The sequence below is a fragment of the Copadichromis virginalis genome, linkage group LG19, assembly GCF_057382275.1.
Source record: "Copadichromis virginalis isolate Kocher_CV1m ecotype Utaka linkage group LG19, C_Virginalis_male_GT1.1, whole genome shotgun sequence".
In the NCBI taxonomy this organism is placed as follows: domain Eukaryota; kingdom Metazoa; phylum Chordata; class Actinopteri; order Cichliformes; family Cichlidae; genus Copadichromis; species Copadichromis virginalis.
The window spans coordinates 10,189,860-10,212,706 of NC_140636.1; the positions used below are offsets into that span (position 1 = coordinate 10,189,860).

Genomic DNA, 22,847 nt, shown 5'->3' on the forward strand with positions numbered 1-22,847 from the left:
ACAGCACAGCAGTCCTACAGTGAAGCAAACACATTGCCTACAAAGGTTACAGACTAATGGGCTCCCCTTTGTTTTAACAGTGCTGAACAGCAAACACTGAAATGACATAAAATACTTAAAATTAACCTTGATTTTTAACAGCGGCTGGGCTTTATGACCTTGAAGTTGCACGACTGTAGAAAATGAGTTCCATTACTCAAACTGAAGCACAATCTGAAATGCCAGTGAGTCTACAAGAGGATTAAATGTGCGGATTTTATGAACCCCTAAAAGCCTGAAAGTAAGATATTCATTATTTTTCCAGACATTAGAAGATAATAAAATCTTCTATTCTGAGGCCAGTTCAGATTACATTTCACTGTTAACCTCAGCAGCGAGGACACCGTCTGCCTGCTTCTGCTCAGCTTCGTTTCTTTCTTCCACCGCATTCGTGTCCTCTCTCTTTGTCCCTGATTGGCTAACAGATTCACATACCCGTTTATCTTCAGTAAGCTCATGTTAGCAAGGTGTTACCTAAACATACCCAGTATAGTAACATTTTCCCACAAGTACAAGCTAGTGGTGAAGGGATTCGGTGTTGTTGTTGACATTTTACAGTTTAAGCCAATGTGCTGGAGAGCATGTAAAAGCACACTGCTAGCATGACTAATAATAAAGGACCTCCTTTGTGCTCCACTAAATAATCAGGACTTTTACAGTCAATTTAAGCAGAACAGGAACAAGGGAAATCGAGCTATCACAGCAGCCTTCTGGGGATGAAATAATGGCTGATATAATCATTAATAAAAATTGTAATGACAATAGCTCCTGCTGATACCAGTTCCTGCTCATTGTTGCCATTTGGACAGATGGGACAGCAGAACATTGCTGTATGTCGGATGGCTCTTTGCAACCACTCTTACAGAAAAAAAAGCACATTTTATTTGTACTTGACGCTGATGCAGCATTTAACTCTTGACACAACACAGGTAGAGCATTGTATTATCTTAGTGCAGCTGGTCTCTGTTGGCTTCAGGGCGACTAGCTCACATTTCTAGGCAACTGCGATAAAAAAAAGGAAAAGAAAAAAAAATGGTGTGAATGAGAAATGAGCCCAAACTGTGAGTGACAGGCAGAGCGACTGTCTGTCTCTGTGAGTGCAATCTCTTCCTAGACAGTCGCGGAGATAATCAGCAATGAACGCACCACTGGCAGTAATTCCTAAGCAGCCGTCCCACCACCCCACTGGCTGGAATTAGCATTGTTCCCGAGGCTCCCCACCCCCATTTTCTGCCCACCCGGCCCGGCGCTGAGCTCTCCCTAGAGGCTTACAGTAAAGTGCTCAAATCTCACTGATAAGACGCAGAGCGCGAGTGAGCTTTTAATTAATCTGCTTTAACCGGGGGGAAAGGGGAGGAGGGGTAAAAGTGAATGTGGCATCTTCACCCCCCAACATCATCATTCCCCCCACCTCCTCCTTTCTCAAAGCTCATTATAAAATCCCAGCCAGGCCGGCGAAATGCTCCCCGCTGAGAGAACTATTTAGGGCCCCGTATATGTGCTAGACAAGACTGGCTCCCATGAGCCCTGACCTGGACACTGTGGAAAGAGGGAGGGACGGTGGAACCATGAGAGGAAGTGATGTCGTTAGGCAACAGGCAGTGGAAGGGGGCAAAAGGGTGAGAAGAAGAAGAAGGGATAGAGGGCAAAACAGCACGGGAGCGAATGAGGAAAAAGATTGGGTGAGGGCATGGGGAGGCATGGAGGGGGAACGCGGGGGAAGCCTGAAGAGAAGGAAGGTGCTTGGATTAAGAGAACAAAGGAAAACAATATTAAAGAATAAGATCAGCTAATAGCAGAAAGAGAAAAGCAGAAAGGAAGAAAAGAGCGCACAGAAATATCAGAATGGGAAGAAGAAGAAAAACTGAGACTCAGGATTGTTGACTGATTATTCCAAGGTTGTTCCTCACAGAACTAAGGCAGTAGTTCCTCCAGATAAACAGTCTTAATTAGCTAACCTTTGTTGTGTTGTGCTGCTAAGTGAAACCAAACACAAATTAGCTGAATCAGCTGCAACAGTTCTACATAATGGAGTTTAATTCTACGTAGCAGCCAGTCGTGGTGCATTCGTAGCTAGTGTGCCAGCTGTTTGAAGACGAGTGTGTCGTTCTTTTCAGCAGGTTTCTCAGTCGCTCATAATCACATTTGGAAGATATGCCGTGCATACTGATAGGAAAAAGAAAAAGGAGTGAAAGGTGTGAACATTTTACCTTTGGTAATAAATTTGTAAACTAAGACAATGACAAATGTTTCCCTGATTTAAAGCCATTGTGAGTGAGTGAATGAATAAGCCAGGGTGTTAACGGGGTAACACCCTGGGGATGTTTGTCAGTGTTTTGACACTTTACATAACACATGGAATACCTTTTCATGAGCTTGATATTTTTGTAAATAGGAAAAAAAATCTAATTTTAAATCGGTGCTCTGGCTGACATCAAACCACTTCCTGTAATTGCAACAGTTAGAGCGACTGATAGCGAGTGGGGTCAAAGGTTAGAGTCACAGGGCTATGAGAACACCAATGCTCCTCGAATGAACAGATAAAGACAATTTAACTGAGGTCAATGAAGGTTAAAAGAGTCGAGTAAGTGCTGTGGAAACAGCAGTTTTAACCTCTCCAGTGCCGATACCGCTCTCAGCTCTTCCACCACTTTGACTGAGACTAAAATATCTTGTCAGTGGTTGATAGACCACCATGAAATTTATAAAGAAAACCATGTTACCCCAAGAGGCTGTCAACTTGAAACATCTCCACAGCGTTAAGACTGATTGTCACAACATGTGCTGTCAAAAAACCCCAAAGACAACACAAAGACCAAAAGCAAGATTCCCCATCAGCTGTACTTAGACTTAGTGTTTGATAATCGCCAAATGATAGAACATCCAAATATTAAACTATGATCCCAGGAAAAAAAACAGATGTGACACTGCATCTCTGATGTAGTTTTGCATACAACTCATTTAAAATTAACACTCCAAAAACCAGAGGCTTTGATTTTGGAGCTGTAAAAATAAGTCAGTATGATAATAACTTGTGTGTTATGTAGAGTAAATATTATGTTATCAGAAATAAAAGTATGTATATTGTTCTTAATGTTTATATCAATGAAGAATCTGGATAAATATTAACTGATACGTTATGGAGAAGGAGTGGACTAAAAGTAAGTGGGCAGTTCTTTCCACTCATTTTAGACACGTAGGCTGTCTCAGGACAGGGTTAGTGAAATTGGAGTGTAGTTTTCTTTATTTTTTATAGCAGTTTTATCATTTTTCCCTAAATGACTTTGCATGCTACCTGCATAAGCAAAATAAATTTGTCCAGGTCACTTTTTTGAGTTATGACATTATTTATTTCAGCATTATGGCCTCACTTATTTCTTAAAATAGCTTATTTTAATGATCATGTATTTGTCTTTTTTAGGATATAATAAAACACATTTTGGAAATGATACCTCTGCCTGTATGTCTTTGGGTACATTTAAAAAGTAGTACTGTGCAATACTACAAGTTCTACTATTGATTTGTGCGACTGATAACAATACTTGCTAATGTAGGGGAGAGCAGTGTGTCATGACTTTGCAAATTCTGAACACATTTTAATAAAATACATTTATAATATAGTTTATAATCAGTGTTGGGCAAGTTACTTTGAAAAAGTAATTAGTTATAGTTACTAGTTACTTCTTCAAAAAAGTAACTGAGTTAATATTCTAAAAGTAATTAATTACTCAAAAAGTAACCATTGTGTTACTTTAAAAAAAGTTTAACCCTCTGGGGTCCAGGGTATAATTGGCAATTTTTAAGTACTTTTGATGTTTCCTCTACATTTCACCTTTAAAAACAGTTTATTTGCCTTGTTTGGTATCATCCTTTTCAGCACAACCTCACGTGTCTGAATTTACAGTTATGTTTTCATTTTGACATACTGTATTAACACAATTTATCTAAAATCAGACAAAAAACATAAAATCAGAGTAGAAAAAGTTATATTTTTTACTGTAACAACCACTAAACATGTTTAATGAATCATATTTCATAACTTTAAATGCAAATATAAATTGTCAATTTTAAAATCCTGTGCACAAGTTTTGCAAAAAACAAACTTATTTGCATCCATTTACCTTTTACCTTGATTTTTTTAAATAACCATTTCAAACTATTTACAGAACAATCTGTTCTGCATTCAATCAGTTGCCACACAAATTATTTGTGCCACTCCAAATATTTCTGTCCACTATAAAGGAGAACATCACAGCCTGATACCTGCAGGTCTGACAGCAGCAGGTGTATCACTCCTGTTTCTACCTGGAGACAGCAGTCGCCTCATTGTTCTGACACACAACATAAAACTATCCACAACACTACACACTAACTACACAAGACAACACATGAACTACACACTCCAAACACGCTAAACGTCACAAATCTCTCACATCTCAAAACTCTCTTTTTCTGCTGTCTCTCTCTTGCCTTCACTCCTAAAACTTCTGTTTTTGTTTGGGGTTTTTTTTGCTCATAAGCAGAGAGTGCTCGCTGCGCTGTCCTTAGACAGTAAACGTGACGAAACTATTGAGGAAAAAACGGTGCGTATATATTGTTTATCATGACTCTGGTTTTACGTGGCCTATCAACACAATTTAAAAACTGGTAAATATCACCTTGTTGCTTTATCTTTAAGTGGTCATGTGATTGGCTTAACACGACTACTTTATTCTCCCTCAGTCAAACAGCAGCACTCATGTGATTGTTTTGCCCCCTTAGCTCCAGGTGTTGTGCTAGACAGTGATCGTGATTGCCGTCCACGGGAGCGCGCAGCTGCTTAAAGCTGTAGCGTCCAGATTACTTACAGCTACTTCCGTGCAACTGATATAAGATGAGGCTGAACACAGCTTCAACTGTCTGTTTATTGAAAAATAAATGGTTCGATTACTGGCTCCTCCAGTCTGCATGCCAAATATCCTTGGGCAAGATACTAACCCCAAATTGCCCTCCGATGCGTTCATCGGAGTGTGAATGTGTGTGAATGTTTATTAGTTGCACTTGTGTTTAGAAGTGCTTGTATGAGTGTGTGTGAATGGGTGAATGAGGCATGTTGTATAGAGCGCTTTGAGTACTCCGGGAGAGTAGAAAAGCGCTATATAAGAATCATTTACCATTAGTTGTAACGATAGGAATAGTAATTAGTTAGATTACTCGTTACTGAAAAAAGTAACGCCGTTATTCCCATCACTGTTCATCAGCTTTTCATTTATTTTGAAACTTTTTTTTTAGACCTGGAACATAAACGTGTCTGTCTCTGAAGCACTGAGGGGCAACTTCTGTTGCTTAAATGTGAAATAAAGCTATAAATAAAATAGACGTGACAGTCAACACAAATGGTTCAGATTTTTCAGAATGCGTGTGTCACATATCCTTTTTATTTTAAGAAAACTAACTTTTAACACAATTCAGGGTTAAAAGTTACAACCACAGCATTGGTATCAATAGTATCAATATTCAGATTGATCCACCGATCTCTATCAAAAAGTAATCTATGTGGAGTGATGTGCTGGAGTGCATGTCAATGACCATGACATACACTTCATCTGACACTTTAAGCACTTGCTATTGTAACTATGCAGATAACTTCTATAACTTCTGTTGCATGTCATAATTTTTGGATTAGTAAGTTTGACGTAGTGACTGATTTTTTGTTGTTGTTGTCACAAACACTGATTATTCATGAACAGCTTTTAGTGAAAGTTTTGTCATGTATGTCGGGAGAAAATCGGACAAACTGGTCCTTTAAAAACCTTCAAATTTGCAACCGCACATGAGCTAAATAAAACTGTGCGGTTGAATTGAATCTGATTCTTCCTCTTGTACACTATTACAAATGTTTTCATTTCAAATTCATACAGAGAGTCTCAGGAGTGCCTTACACTGAGTCAGATTTCCTAATGAAACCCGTTGCTGCGAGTGGAGTTAAACAGTCTGATGGCGTGTGGGACAAAGGAGTTTTTAAGTCTGTTAGTTCTTGTCTTGGGGAGAAGCAACCTGTCACTGAACAGACTCTTCTGATTGTTTATGGTGTGTATAAAGTCAAAATACACACTCGCTCCATTACCACATTCGCTTCCCCCATGATTTCATTTCCTACAGCGGAGCCATTTTCATTTTGCAATAACTCTGCTCGTCATTAGAGCTTCTAATCATTCTGCAGTATGTCGTCTCTCTTCTCGTTTCCATTGTGTGCCGGCGTTCGCGGGACATTTGTTGTTGTTTTGCTCGTTAGCATCGAGGAGGGATGTTTCTACGAGCCTCTGCTTTTTAAATTGAGATGATTGCACCCGTTTGTTTTTTTTGCGTTCGGATCAACTTCCATTTCTCCGCAAATGAACTGAGGCAAAACCAATATAAGGGAATAATTTCACTATTGGTACAATAATCCAATCAATAAGATAACAAAGAGGAAGGATGGAGGCGAGGAGGGGAGATAATCTGCAAACTGGGGGTTGAATAAAATTAGTTCTGCGATGAGCGCGGATGTAAATAAAAGATGATAATAATCTGAGCTTCCAACTCGATTTTCCAGCTGGGGACTAGATCCTTGGAGACGCACGCGCGCACGCGCGCACACACGCACACACACACATACACACACACACACACACACACTCCTTCAGCTCTTCGGCACAATTAAATCAGGCATAATCACCCACACATATACACACACAAGAAACTGCAGTGCCCACTCATACTTTCCCAGACACACAAATACAGACGCACAATACAGCCTCACACACACTCCCCCACAAAGAGTGTGTGCCTGTGATTCGTGTCCATTCAGGCTGCAGTGCATTGTGGGCCGGTGTGCAGCTTGGCAAGAGGAGACACAGACTCAGCCAAAAGAACTGATTGTGTTTTCTTCTCTGGCCAGTCCATCCAGCACTAACCCCATTACACACACACACACACACACACACAGTACCTGGTACTGCAGATTCAAAAGGGTGAAGGGTTATATAGATGGCTGTTTATATGCAAAGACACGAAGGAAGAAGCACAATACAATCCTGAAAATCTGCATACCGTCAAACACACAATCAGCCGCTGTAACACACAACTGCAGAATCTGTACTTCTGTACAAACAGCAGTGTGAAGTAACTCAGATATTTTCCATCAAATGTGACAAAATTGTATTTTTCCTGGAGGGCATACGAACACCAGGACCGGGTAACTGGTCTGATCTACCCTAAACTTAGGTTTAATACAGCACGTGTTTCTCTGTCTGCAAACACACTTAAGGGTCATTTACTTTGCTACAAGTTATGGATGTAACATGGTTAAACCGGACAATATGATCCACAGGAAGATACCACAGAACTATATGTTCAGAGGTCCAGTCGATACTTTCTAACTCTTCTAACGCTACTAACTCTTTCACCCATAAAACAGACATTTGACAACCTCTGCTGTGCCACTGATAATGAGTTTTGACACCTCAATATATCAACAAAGATTTGGTTTGACAAATAGAATAATTTTATGCGGGTTTTTCCAAGGGTAGCTGCTTAGGCAAAGACCACCCTCGCTAACATACCCTCGCTAACATCTGATGCACACCCAGTCACTGTCCCAATAGCAGGCCTGAAACATGAAAGAAACCGCTCAGTTCAGAAAAGAGTTTTAAGGGTCATTCTAGGCTTCAATCAGACATTCAGCTGAACTCTCTTCAGGCACAATAACGAGGAGTGCTGCAAAAGATGATCTCGCCCACAATGAGATCTGATCTCATCTTCAAGGAATCGGTCCAGGATTACAGAGGACAGTGAGGTAACCTTAGCTCTGTCCAAATATCAAACAGATCTGTAGCTCGTGAACATTACAGGCTCTAATTGAATAATGAACCATCTTGTGTGCTATCCTTCGTTCCTGCTGGTGGTTCCTTCAATCGCTCGCCTCAAAGTTGGGATTAGTTTAACTTGGGCTGAATAACAGTTGATACTGCAGGTGATAAGATACCATGTTCTGATCCTTAAATCTACAGACAAACTGTAGGAAATTCTCCAAGTTTTCAAGAACACGCTTCCAAACGACCTCAAAATTCTCAGCCAACCACTGCTGATGAAAGGCAAAGTGGGCTCATTCCACAGTAATGAGATTTTTCTTAATAACTTCATGAAGTTAATCATATGTAGGACCTAGTAATGACATTACTTTCTTCATTTCACTTTTACAATCTGACACGCTGCTGCAGCTATGTTAGATGAAACAAAGTAAAAATGTGATTGCATTTGTAAAAACATCATCAGTAACTTGGTCTATGAAACTGAAAATACTGACTTTTCAGTCTTGGTATGGTTCAAACTCCCCAAAAACACTGGACCTTTCCCATTTTATTTCCCAACATTGCTCATCTTTAACAAATGGTTGCACATCATGTCATAATTAACTTGGGAAATTAAGTTGTGCGACTGCTTTCACAACTTTGAGCCTTCTGCAAGTGAGACCTTTGATACAAGTTTACTTTGGCTGGCTAAAGTAAAGACAAGACTATAAATGATGCAACAAAAAAAACAAACAGGCACATGAGGTCCGTACTGAAGTCTGTCATGTCAAATAACAAGCAAGGTTCAGAAGGAGCTCAACGCTTAACAGCAAGAAACAGATGAAGAACATCGTCACAGACTTTTTCGTTTGTATTGTGCATTGCAACAATGCTGCGTGGATGTTCCTGGTGAAATTAGCGCCTTCATTTTTGGGGGATTTCCATCAGTTTCTTAATGCACTTGTGAAAGCTGGTACACACACACACAGAAACATGCACACACAGGGCCGCATTTAATAACCCACTAACCCATCCGTGGCCATTTGATGAGAGCTGTGACATTTCTCCAGATGGATGGGATTTCTGGGTCAGTTAGCACCCAGCTGCTTACTGTGGCGCTGGGCTCTTCCTTTGCAGATATTCTGGGGGAGCATGACCAGTCTTGTGAACAGAGATTAGAGATTCAGCGAGACGGGTGGCTGTTAACGGCTGTGGGCTAAACGCACACACACATATTAATGAGAGTTGTGTGACAAGAAAGCCATGCAGCCCAGCTTTTGGTGGAGGAACAAGGAAGGAGTGCGAGTAATTTTGAGTTGGCCTTTTAATGAGAATGTATTTTGATTTTCAGGCTCATGATAAATAAGTTTAAGTTTGATATTTTAGTTTGGTTTTCTTTTAAAATTATTTGCACCACAAATGTTTAATTCACACATAAAAATTAATTAAATTTTTTTATGTCGATTTTAAATTTCAACAGAAATGTAGAAAAACATGGAAAAGTTGTATGTAGTTTTTTAATTTCTTTATTTAACCAGATAAAGGATTAAGAAAACCTCCTATATTATACCAACCTGACCACATAAACAATAGAGGTTAGACCTCAGCCAGAAACAGAAACATCTGCTCTTTTTATTGAAGTGCTCTTGAGCAATAGTTCTCCAGGCTCTTACACTCATTTTCAGTCAGTACTTAAACCTGACCATTTTCGTTTGTAAGGCCACTTAGCACTGACCTATGAATGATTCGAGCATAAATCAGAAGAAGATGGGCCTCCAGTGCTGAGAAGTGAAATTTGGGTATTTTATTAGCACAAATCACATCATCACAGTAAATGGACCCAGCTTGCTAACAAATTTTGACAGCTTCATCAAGTTGTTTCTTAGCAAAACAAACAGCAGACAATGAACTTCACCAATCATACAAACAAGCTGCATACGAATGCAGGTCATCGATTAGACTTCAGACTAAAACTATGAGTTAGAATATTAAAATATTACTACTTTTGTTAACAAAATGAACTTGGAGTGTACCGTGAGGTGTCACGGTGTTATGAAGCAGGGACACTGAGTGCGTGCTTCTTCAAAGGCTGCTAGTTTGACCAGAGGGAGGATCACAGTCTTCCACGCCACTAATCACACAAATGGGGAGGATCACAAGCTATTAACCCCCATCTACACAAACAGATCAGTCATAAGTCTGAAAGATCAAAGAGTTAACAGCAGCAACACACTCAAAGCCAGACCTTGTGGCGACAAAGTCACGCTCGTTTTCTAAAATAAACTCTAGATGATTTTTATCCCGTGCACACTTTGGTACTTAAATTACATGATTTGACATGATGCTTAAATTACATTTCTCGCCTCACAGTCATTTCTCACGTGACTGCCGACTCTCCTGTGTGACGGTGCAGCTCGAGCAGTGAAAATGCCCTTTCACCTCCAACAGAAGAGTTCTCACTCAGATCTAAAAGATTACAGTGCAAATAAAATAAAGTCAAATCTCCAAGCCAGAAAAGCCTCTGCATAGAAAACAGATTATACCCAACTCTGCTGCACAACGTGTCATTACGTCAGCTCGGAAGTCAACTACGGTCTGTTAGAAGAAAGAAAGTATAGTGAAAGAAAACAAACAAGTGAAAGGTAGCCGAACTAATTGCAGGCTTTGATGCATCCAACTTCACAGGACGTAATTAGGGGAAAGTTGTCTAAACACTTTTCTGTTCTCTTTGAACTACAGCACAGCGCAGCTCTTTATACCACAGAAATAATGCCATGAATGTCTTTGAAAGTAAACTAAACAAACAGAGGAACCTTGATGGGATGAAACTAACTAAACTCATAAATGAAGGATGAAACTAATAAGAAACCAAAGGCAAACACAGAATATAGAGAAGATTCAAAACCGACATAAAATATTCTTAATGAAAACTGATGTAGATATATTTCCAATATTAAATATGGACAAACATCAGTGTTCTTTCACATCTATGTAGTGTTTGTGGTCGCCTCTATAAAGGATTGGCCTTCACAGATCAGTGGAGAACAACTTGACTAGCCTTGACCCCATCGACCCACCTTTGGCCGGCTTAACTGCCTGAGGTATCCCCGCAGAGGTGTGGACTCGAGTCACATGACTTGGACTCGAGTCAGACTCGAGTCATTAATTTTATGACTTTAGACTTGACTTGAAAAAATGTTCTAAGACTTGTGACTTGACTTGGACTTTTACACCAATGACTTGGGACTTGAATTGGACTTGAACCGGTTTACTTGAAAAGACTTGATATTTTACCCCAAATATAAAATTTAACATGCATATTATATAGAGATTGAAAATGTGACGTCATTCATAGGGATGGGTATTGATAAGATTTTAACGATTCCGATTCCATTTTCGATTCTGTTTAACGATTCGATTCCTTATCGATTCTCTTATCGATTCTTTTTTTTTTTTTAAAAAGGAGAACACTAAAGTCGATTAGCTTAGAACTGTGTTTTATATCTTCTCTTTGAACAAGATAGAAATTTAGGAGTAACATGACCTTACAAACCCAACAGTGAGATCTTAAGAGAGCCACAGCCTACAGCTCTTCAATGGGGTGTCACAGGGTCCCCAGGAAAAAAAATGTATATGTAAAATAATAAAATAAATATTCTCCTGTAGCAATAACAAAGTTTAACATAAATTATTCTGTAGCAATTACACAAGAATATCCAGTAATGTCCTGCCTACAATTAAACACATTCACTTACCAAAGTGAAATCGGGGGCATCTGCTGTGGCAAATGGGTGCAAGCCTTTGACCACAAACTTAGACACTGCTCGGTGACATTCGTCTATCCTGGCCTGAAAGGAGACGCTACCGGTAGACTGCAGCGAGAACTGCCAGCATCTGAGCCAGCCAGACTCTGTCTCTCTCATCATGGTTATCTAAATGCAACGCACAGTAATAGCAGGTTTTGTAATAAGGTAAATCGCGCTAACATAATATGCAATGCTAATTGATTAGTTACCTGCAGTATTAACGGGAGAGGACGTGGAAACGCTACCGCTGCTGCTGGGTTGAGCTTCGCTAGTCCGGAGCGGATCAAAAACACGACATTCGTTGAAAGCAATCGCGTGTTTTTTGAGCAAATGCTTTTGCATATTCGTAGTGTTTCCTCCCTTTGATGAAATCTCTACTTTGCAAGTATTGCACGTTGCCCTGTTGTCATCCTTTCTCATAAAGTGTAACCAAACTTTTGAGCGTTTGTGCCACTCAGGCGCCATGTTTCCTACTGGGTAAAAGACGCTACTCAACGTGATGACTTCATTCGGGGCGACTGGAATCGATAAGGGAATCGTTTTTAAAAGTGGCAAACGATTCCAAGGAATTGAAACAGTGGGAACCGGTTCTCAACAAGAACCGGTTTTCGATACCCATCCCTAGTCATTCACGGGTAGAACCGCAAAGGATTCTGGGAACTCGTGGCAAGCGGTACTAGTGCACGCAGGCTTTCAATTAAAATCAGTTATACAGCGATAAAAAGAAACACAAAAATGTCAAGAAGCCGTTGTATTATTAACTGCAATAGCCGGTCGCATGACAGCCACGGGAAGCCGACGGGTAAAGAGATCGGTTGTTATCGGATTACGTCGCTGAGGAGAAATTGTTCGAGCCATGTTTCCGAAGTAACAAAGAGGCGACTGGATTGCAGCCATTCAAAGATCAAATATAACGTCCCAGAACACTCCAGCTCACAGGTTAGTCTGCTCCAAGCATTTACACGAAGGTCAGTCTGCTGTTGTAGTTAATACGTCATTTTTCTTAACATAATTGGTGATATAGGTTACAAGCAAGTCTGGCGCTGAACAGAAATTGTCGCGCTATGCTCCTTTGTTTGTTGTGCATAAATAGTGAATTGTCCTGACACAATATTGCGTTTCGCTTCTGTTATTATGGTACATTGACAAAAACATATACTTTTATTCACAGGATAAAACAGTTGTTTTGTATCACTAATTGCCCAGTACGATTACAGCATACAGTATTATTGTCACTGCTACATTTCTGTGATGCTACCAGAAATTATTTCCACTACTAATTAATTACCATTGAGCTCAAAGGTCCTATTAATAAACGGTTAACGAATGTGTATTTATGACGACGATTTGTGAGACTGGTAAACTTATGATACGTACGATGGTCTTTCGTTCTACACGGTGCATTTCAAGGTCCTGCACCCATCCGTCGGTAAACTGTACCTGGGCTTGTTGCAGTGACCTGAAGTTACTAAACTTCATGAGTGTATGCACTCACTCCAAGAACCATATAATTATAAATATGCATATAAATATGCTAAGATGAGATAGCTGACTTCATCTAACTAGCAAATGTTTTCCAGGCTATGTTGGTGATGCAGTTTTTTTTTTAAATGATATTTTAAAAAAAAATATCATTTATTTATGTATGATATTTTTGTCATGCGATTTTAAAGCCGGTCCTACAACCGCATCCAAGAATAACATGCAGCTTATCTCAGAACTGTCGGTGAAAATTATTCTTGGAGCTAGGTTTAATTGAGCTGCATTTTAAAGAGGTGCAATTTCACAATTTGTGTATATTTTCTAAGTTCACTATTTTGTCATGTGTTGAGAAAAACACAGATTTTAAAATTACATGGTCTAATATTTACATTTAGCATAACTGCAACATTATTTTTTCGTTTGTTTTTTTTAAAGACTCGAAAGGACTTGAAATTCAAAGTTTCAGACTTGTGACTTGACTCGGACTTTTACACCAGTGACTTGAGACTCGACTCTGACTTGCCTGACATTACTTGAGACTTGACTTGAGACTTGAGGATAAAGACTTGAGACTTACTTGAGACTTGCAAAACAATGACTTGGTCCCACCTCTGTATCCCCGGGGAAAAAATGTCTTGCTGGTCCCATCAATTATACCTGTCAGTTTCATCAATTCCCTGCACGCCCAGAAAGTACATGATCTGAAACGATTAAGTCTATCAATAGGTCAGCTGATCGATAAAAAAAACTGTAAAGGTACAAGCTTCTCAAATGGGATTATGACAGTTTCCAAGGTTTCAGCGACATCATCGGGATTCTGATTTACAGTTTCACTACTGTTTACGTTTACTGCCGCCAATTTGGGGTTGTTAGCATGCTACTACTTTCAGAGTAGAAAATCTGAGTTGAGGGGGCACTTAATCTTGAACACACAATTAACACCAACCATGTAGGACAATCTTACCTTTTTTCTTCTACTAATACTAAGTCAGGAAGCAGTGGTCTTAATGTAAGCTGTTCTGGGCTCTACCTCAGGTTCTCCTGGGGTATTTGATGAAACGCCCAAAAAACTAAAAATAGCTCTGTGATTCTAATCTGTGCTCGTCATCCAGTCTTTAATCTACCCACCCATGCAGAGTAAATGAACTTCAATCACTTGTATCTGCAGACTCATTCTTTCAGTCACTACCCAGAGCTCGACGTGGTCAGACTGTATACTGCATTGTCTTTCAGGTCATTCACAGACTGGTCCTAGTGTCGAACCTCTGAGTGCAAATTATAAATCTCACAGCAAGACAACAACCAAACAGATCAAATCTTCAACTCAGTTCAGACTCCTTAATCTCGAGCATCACACGTGTCCAACAAGAAGGTGAGGGGATCATCAATTATCACTTCCCCCAATCTAACTGGTTCTCGGTGGTGGGCTGGCATAGCAACAGTGGTAACAGTAGCGTGGCTCTTCCCACAAGCATCTGTTAAGTGAAGCTGCTAAAAAGAAAGAGTGGTAAACATCTTTTCGGGAGGCATGGAAACAAAGTGACCCTTTGGGAAAGTCAAACGAGCTGCTGTTTTCAGAGCAGCCGCATCCACATAACCAGTGCTGCGGTCATTTTGATGAGATACTTTTTTTAGTTTTTGTCTTTTGACAGCGATGTGTCCATGTTCGTTAACTAATAAGCAAATTTTAGGGCTGGTCTGAAATCACCTCCTCCTCCCAATATCATAGGCAATAAATATGTTACCCATTCATAAATATTTAATTTCATTAATGAAGTTCAAATAAAGTGCTCCAGTCCCTTTCTCCACCAGTGTGTCTGTGTTTAACCTTTTCTCAGAATTTTGGAGAAATAATTGAAAGAAAACAGCAAAGTTGTCCACGGAATCGACTGCTGCATCCTGCACAGACGGGGGATTTACTGACATTTCGTTCGGAAAAACTTTTCTGAATTAGTATGCAGAAATGCCTCAACTTTATCTGAAGGAAGAGAGCATTTAAAAGTTATAATCCCTCCCTGTGGAACCAGCTTCCCACCGTCAGCAGGAAATCATATCATCTCAGTATTCAAGGACATGCTCGAGACTTTGCTTCCCTTTCTATTTCAGACCTTCGTTTTCTCTACTTTACACGCCTGCGGTCTTTTATTCGTGGATTTTCAGTTTGGGTTCCACCTGGTGCTCTCAGACACGATCGCAGGTGTGTTTAGCTCGTTTTGTTTGGTCCTTCCACTAAAGTTCAGCACTTCAGTCCTGTTTCTTAGGAATAACCTTTTGTTAACATGGCGAAGGTGTAAATGATTTCCTCCAATAGCAGTTGACCTTCTCTTATTTGCTATCGCTCAGGTTACCTCTTTACCTCGATCGCAGGTCACCTGAGACTTTTCACAGCAGTGAATGTAAAGAAAAAAAATGTTTGATTGCAACTGAAGTTCGTGTCAAGTTGCTGAACTACATTACAGATAAAATGTTGTACTTTATACTAAACAGGCAGCTTTAGATATAGGTTACTTTACCGCAAGAATATTAACATATAAAGTAGCAAAAAAAGGACTTAAGTAGAAGTCAAGACAAAATTATTAGTAACATGGGTTTGAAGCCACGTTCAAGCAAAGTTCCATCATTTTAAATGTGAGACTTTGGTGTTTGCTTTCGGCTTATGTGAATAATTAGTTTGTAAAATTTTAAATAATTAAAGATTGACTGTCAGAGGGGGTGAAAAAGAGAAGAAGAGATCTTGGTAGATGCAATTTTTCAGCAGATGAGAACGTTTCAGGATTTTGTAAATATTTCCGCTAAATTTCACGTCAATTACGTACGTCAATATCTAACATCATCTAACTTCATGATTTAATTTTCAACTTTATTGGGTTACATTATGTGGCACTTCAGGCAGTGTGCAAATCTGTGTGCAGCACAAGATATTTTAAATTCTACCGGCGGCAGAGTTTTGATTGGACGAATCAATGCTGCGATTGTGTGATGTTCAATTGCAGTTTGTTAACCCGAATGTGTGAAGTACTTGGAAACCATGCTGCTACTTCAGGGTCACAGCTAATGATAACCTTCACTACTTTTCTCTATTAGCTTATTGATTACCTTACTAAGCTGTAAGATCCCAATGGCAGCGAGGATGACACTGTTTAAATGTCTAATTTTTTAAAAAATAGAATAGAACAGAATAGCCATTTATTGTCATTGTACATGCACAATGACAATAAAGTCAATACTGTATCACGGTTTTTGTTTTTTTAGGTTTGGCAGTTTAATTCTCTGGAAAATGTTCTTTATGCCAGAATGAGTAAATGTGGGGAAAATAGCTAAATGATGAATAAATGTAATAAAAGAGAAAGTTGCTGTTTTACTTTCCTCACACATCAAAAACAGAAAAAATACTTTGGTGATGAAAGCGTGTAAATTTTAAATCACATGTGTTCCCAGAGGAGCTATTTACATTTTGGAGGTATGAGGTTTCTGTGTGACAGCGGCTATTAATCTGAGCTCACTGCACTCGCTTGTGGGGGTCAGAGGTCAAACGGCCATCAATAAGAGTTGGTGGCTGCGTGTGGCGATAGACTTTTCGGCAGCTCTCCTTTGCCATGGCGACCCTTTACAGCAGCGGGGAGTGGCTCCTGACACCTAGTCAGGCTTTACCGTGACAGACAGCGTGCACTTATAAATCACTCTGCCCCCCCGAGGATCACAGCGAGGCCATACGCAACGCTCTCATGGACAACCATCCGTATCCCAAAAACACAATACACAGCATATAACTGCAGCCACTGACACCTACTGTCCAAAGATCAATCGAAGACTCCATTAAAACACTCTGCAGTAGTGTAGGAATATCTGCTATAATTTGAATTATAACGCTCACAGTTTTCAGCTAATTTCCTGAGAGCAGCTCTTAAAATTCCCTTAAAATGAGTTCACATTAAGCTGAAAATTACAAAGACATTTAACGGACAAAGTCGCCATAGTTTGGCACTTATAACATTTTGATTATGAAGCACCTGTCACTGCTGAAACTAGATTCATAAAGTACTGAAACTCACTGCTTGCTAATCTGTAAATATCTGCGTAATAATGCTTGATCACAAGTTTTGGTTGAATTGCACTTGAAATGCTGAGTTTTATTTTATTGGTTCAACTGACATGATGATCAACATATGAATGTAACAAAACCTTCGGTGACTTGGATACATTTGTATCCATTTTCTACATAATTAGAAAATATTTGTATCTACAAAAAAATATATGAAATCAAACAAGCCTAAGAAGTATGCAGTGAAGCATCCTGGTCTTTTCTTTTAAACCATTACAGTTTACATTTTTTGCAGAAATGTGTTCCACCAGAAATTCCCAGATCAACCGGCCAGAGTCTGCAACTGGCTGATTTCCAGAGTTGTCGGTCCGGACGGGTGACCAGAGAGTCAGAATTACATGTGTGATCACAATCACAAGAACAAAGAAGACAAAACAAGATGAATTAACCTTCCACTGTGCTCACATACAACACCAACAGTCGTGTGAAAAGGTTTCCACCGATCTCTGAAAAACTAAGTAGATGATTGAACAGTGTGTACAATCCCCTTTACCTGCAGTAACTTCAATAACTGTTTTCTTTAGAACTTTATTAGTCTGCCACACTGCTTCATCTTATAGAGGTTTCTGGATATCTGTTTATGCACAGTTCTCTTAAGGCCATTTCATTCAGGTTGAGGTCTGGACACTTCAACACCTTGATTCTTTCTTTTCAGCCAGTCTGTTGTACATTTGTTGATGTGCTTGGGATCTTTGTCCTGTTGCATGAAGCAATCTAAGCCAAGCTTTGCCTCTCGGAAGACAGTGGCATCGTGTGCACTACTGTACAAACACAACAAGCAACAACCCTCAAGCAACAACAAGCACAGGCTCAGAATAAAATGAGAGTAGGGCGCATGCTGACCCCAGTCAAGCAGCCAGGATTGATTTTTCAACAGGAAACAAAAGCAGAGATGAGCAGTCAGGTTTGTACCTGTGTCTACAGGAGACTCTGGCTAGAACTGTTTATTTTAGCTGGCTGTCCAACTTTATATGGAACTGTAATTTAAGGTTTTCTAATGTTTACTGGTAATTATGTGAAAAAATATTAAAAAATTTCTATAAGTAGTAAGTGATATTGTGCAGTTTTTTAAAGTAACAGATAATGTAGGACACTTTTAAAGAACAATGCTGCAAAAACCTAACTGATGCCTCCAGCTTTATGTAGAGTTCAGGAGTGGATGCATGCATGGATGGAGATGCTAATGCCATACAGGACAATTCCTGTATGGCATTAGCGTCTCCATCCATGCCAATAAATGACTACAATAACTGTCATTTATATAGGATATGCCTATAACCTGTTTGTAGGGTGACTTTCTAACATATGTTCAGAGACTTCACATGACACATTCTGGGCTTTGTCCTGATAATTCTTCCCTTACAAGGGAATAAGGGAATGAATAGTTCATTTAAACAAACTATAAATATTTTTGTAACAATTACAAGACTAACAGTGGAACCCAGGAAAAAAGTGCAAATTCATTTTCTCAAAAACCAATTCACTCGATTACAGCGAGACGAGTTTTCAGTGTACCATCTGTCTCTGGAAAAAAGCAAAAATCTTCCACTGTAGGCGAGAAGATCATTTCTTCAAAAGGAACCTCGTGTACTGAACATCCTCTTCTTGTGCTGAATCACATCTCCTCCTCCTCCTGTATTTGTTCTAATCTGCTCTTCAAGTGAGTCTGTAAATCCTCCCTGCCTCCTCAACACCTCTTTTTTCTTCCTAATAACTCATCATAATAAAAACAGGTAAATCTAGTTTTACATAATCATTGTTATACCGCTGCAGCTTGTCCTTTTAACCCCTAAATTATCCCATTTGAACAATATAAAGAGCAAGAAACAACCGCCTCATCTCGTGTCTTCGCCTGGCTTTTTCCTTTGCTTCGTCACATCCGCTCAACATGCTTCCTACTCGGCTCTTCTCCTCTTTAAACCATCTTCAAACCCATGGACCTAAAACATGCCACCATCAACATAGTCGCACCAGACCACTGCTGTATGACCCGTGAAGCTGCTGTGATGTTATCATCTGAACATAAGTAGTTTTTTCACACATTAACCGCTCACGGAGTAGCAATATTACACATGGATACTTTTTTTGTATCAGGTATTCATGCTTCTGTTAGCTGTGCTACCAACCTGCAAAGGGAAATATGGGCCTGCTAGAGCTCCGCTGTGCTCACCAGCTTGCCTCTACCTGCATGTGTCTGCTGCGTCTTGCTGAGCTTGCCTCAGCCACAAGGCTTTTTTTTTTTTTTTTTTTTAAGAGCTTTTCAACTGAAAACAGCTGCTCATTGCTGCCGCACAAAGAAATAATGAGCTGAAACTCACTGTAATGCTCGACAAGCTGCAGATTAAGATAGCTTCCTGCCTCTGAAGCACCAGCGCACTGTTTTCACATTGTCATTTAAGGGACAGATATCCGCAGATCAATATGCATGCCCATCCACGGTCCAGTTCCCTTTTCAGTTTTAGACTGAAAACGTCTAACATAATTTATGGTATTTTTTTTTTCTTAAAGCTGCGTCTTCTGCTTTGATATATTCTCCATTATGTGACCGATTGTTTCTCCAAATCTACACCAATAGAAGTGAAGAGTGCTAAGTTAACATTAACGCTAAAAACACGATAAATCCATATGGAAAGTGGACACTTAACTGACTCACTCCTTGCTCCATTTTGTTCTAAGCTTTGCTTTAATGCTTCTTTAAAGAACCTAAATGCATTGTCGTTAAGCAGAAGCATAACACATTACACCATCGTGATGTAAACTGAGAAGGAGGAGGTCAAGCTACATCATCAACAAGCGGTTTGGGGGTATTTCAATTTGTATTTTTCCTGTAAGCTCTTAAAAAGGTCAGCTTCTTCTCTCTGTGCTCTTTTCAAATAAGAGGTCACAGCTCTCCTGTTTGTCTTTGTAAACTGCAAACCGGCAACACTGCTCGTTTCTTTCTACCTGCTTCAACTTTAATCGGTCAAGGTCTCAACTGCTGGTTTGCCTCTGACACCACTTCACTTAAACGTCTAGTCTGTTTATCCATTTATCAACTTCTGCTGCTTCACTGGGATCATATGTGCTCACGGGACACTTCATTAGGTACACCCTGCAGTGACCACTCCTGCAGCTAAGAACAGGAAACTGAGTCTATACTTAGCACGGGACCAAAACTGGACAATAGGAAAACGTTTCCTGGTCAGACAAGTGTAAACAACATGAAAGCATGGATCCATCCTGCCTTATATCAAATGTTGAGGCTGCTGGTGTCAATGGTGTGTGTGATATTTTTTGGCACACTTACCAACTGAGCATTAGTTAGATGCCTTAATGCACCGTAATTCTCTAAGGTAACTCAATGCTATGAAGAATTGAGTCGTTCTAAAGGGAAAAGACTTCACATGTTTCGTGTTCAGAGATGCTCAAATGCTCAGATCAATGCTGGCTCTTCTATACAAGGTCAAACTAGCAGCTTCTCCTTCACCCTTTCTCTCTTTTTCCTCAAATGTATTCTGCAGTTTCATACAGACGTTCAAAATACAGCACGGCACAAACCCTTATGTTGCATATCTCGCCCTCCCTTCACCCTCCTCTGTCTCACTTTCTATCCCTTGACTAGCTTTCTCCCTCTTGTCTCACCCTCCTCCCCTCCCTCGCTCATCCACTCTGCAGCGACTCTCTGTTAGGCTATCACTCTCTGCCGGGCTTAGCGGCTCGTTTCTAATCAGCTTACTGCCAATGAGACTAAGCTTGAACTGAAAAGGCGATTGAGGGAGGCCGTTTAGCCACTGGCTGACAACTGGCAATAGCTGGAGGGGATGGTGTCAATAAAACTTAGCAAGTAAAAGTAATAAAATATTAAACAGAAAATAATAAATTACATTGGGTTTTAAGACAGTGAGGACCAAGTTGTGAGTGAAGATAAAGAGGGACAAAAGAAAAAGTACTTCAGTGTTAAAGTGTCCCTTCACCCTGCGCCGAGGGGGACAAGTCTTCAGTTGCTAAGCTGTGCTGTGGCCCCGTGAGGCCATGAACTACCACAATAGCATCAACTCTTATAGTGTCAACATTTTCGGTTGCTGGCTGGGCTGTTTTTTCTTTATTCTGTGGCTAAGCTGTGGATAAAAACTGGGATGTTTTCCAAATGGCCCAGTTTCAGAGCTCCCCTCAAAATTCCAGCCCTGGCTGTCCCATTAGTTACAGTGCGAGCCACGCTGGAGAACAAAGGTTTGGCCGTTGAAAGCTGTTTGGATGGAAGAGGCTGTGCAGGGAAAGCTGCTGTCGCCGCTGTGAGTAGAGCCGGATGTCCAGAATCAAAGGGATGCTCTCATTTCTTCGTGCTTCATTGAGAAATGGGTTCGTCTGCGCAGGGTGGGGAGGGGGTGCAAGGGATTAAATATCTTAACATCTCTCTGCATGAGTGTGGAAGCTAAAGACCTCAGCGTAATGTATGTGGAATGAGCTTAATTTATCATGCAGCCAGCAGTAAACCCTTTCCACAGGCCTGTTAGCCCCTGGGATGTACTTTCATGTGTGGAATAGCACGTCATGGCATCACTAGCCTGATTATGAGGCAAACTACAATGAGTAATAGAGGGCTCATGATCAGTTTACACTTTTATCTCATCGAGCCATAACATTATGTACAACAACTGCACAGATATAAACGTCCCATTTGGCTGGAGTGACATTTTCTTCCTTAAATTTAGAAGCTGAGCTAAAGCAATTAGTGCATAATCAACGAAACAATATACAGCTCATCTTTTAACTTTTAAGCTTCACAAATAAACCGTTCTGCTGTTTTTTCTTCTGATTGAACATAACACATTTGAATCATATTGATATTTATGTGTGTAATTCCTGATCGCTCTATGATTTGGTATTTCTATTAGCCGATTAGCAATAAATATAGTAGTTTTTCTTCATCGCTGGAAAAAGAAAACGACATTAAGCCATGAACAGAATGATTGAAAAGTGGTGAAATCGGCTTATTTCACATGCATCAGATGGAAAGCAACATGGTCCTTATTTTGGAGTTATCTGTGTGCAAACCTGTGAAATTCAAATCCAATATTATTTTTTCTTTAAGCTCAACTTTTGCTCTCCATCAGTTACTGAGTATCTGCCTCCTAGGCTGCAGCTATAGTTTGATTATAATTAGATAGGGGTTGCTAACTACTAGCAGCCTCAACAGTAATTTTATGCAACAATACAAAACCGGGCATCAATATCCGAATCTTAAAAGTATAGCTGGCTGTCTTTGTTCATGTAATCCCTCCCCGGTGTTATGCTAAATGCTGATCAATGTTTATTTATTTTCAAATTTGAATGAACCTCATTTTATAGTGTATTTGGAAAGTTTGCCGCACATTAGTTTTTCACATTTTCTGTTTTAGCTTCAACTTGAACTTTTCTGAGATTTTTGCAACTAAAAGAAAAAACCATAAGTAAGAAATCAGGTCTACAATGCACCGTCAACAGAAGCAGCAGCAACACGTTTTCTTGGGAATGACCTCAAAGCCTGGCACACTTGTCTTCTGACAGCTTCCTCATTCTTCAGAATAAATTAAACTCCACTGGTTAGATGAGGGAACATTAGTACAGGTCTCTTTAAAGGTGCTAGAA

General features: G+C 39.9%; 1 protein-coding gene across 1 annotated transcript in view; it reads right to left on the reverse strand.

The window, feature by feature from the left end:
• The window catches only part of brf1a (BRF1 general transcription factor IIIB subunit a), a 126,240-nt gene that overhangs the window by 16,210 nt on the left and 87,183 nt on the right, over positions 1-22,847 (reverse strand). The gene's annotated exons all lie outside the window — the stretch shown is intronic.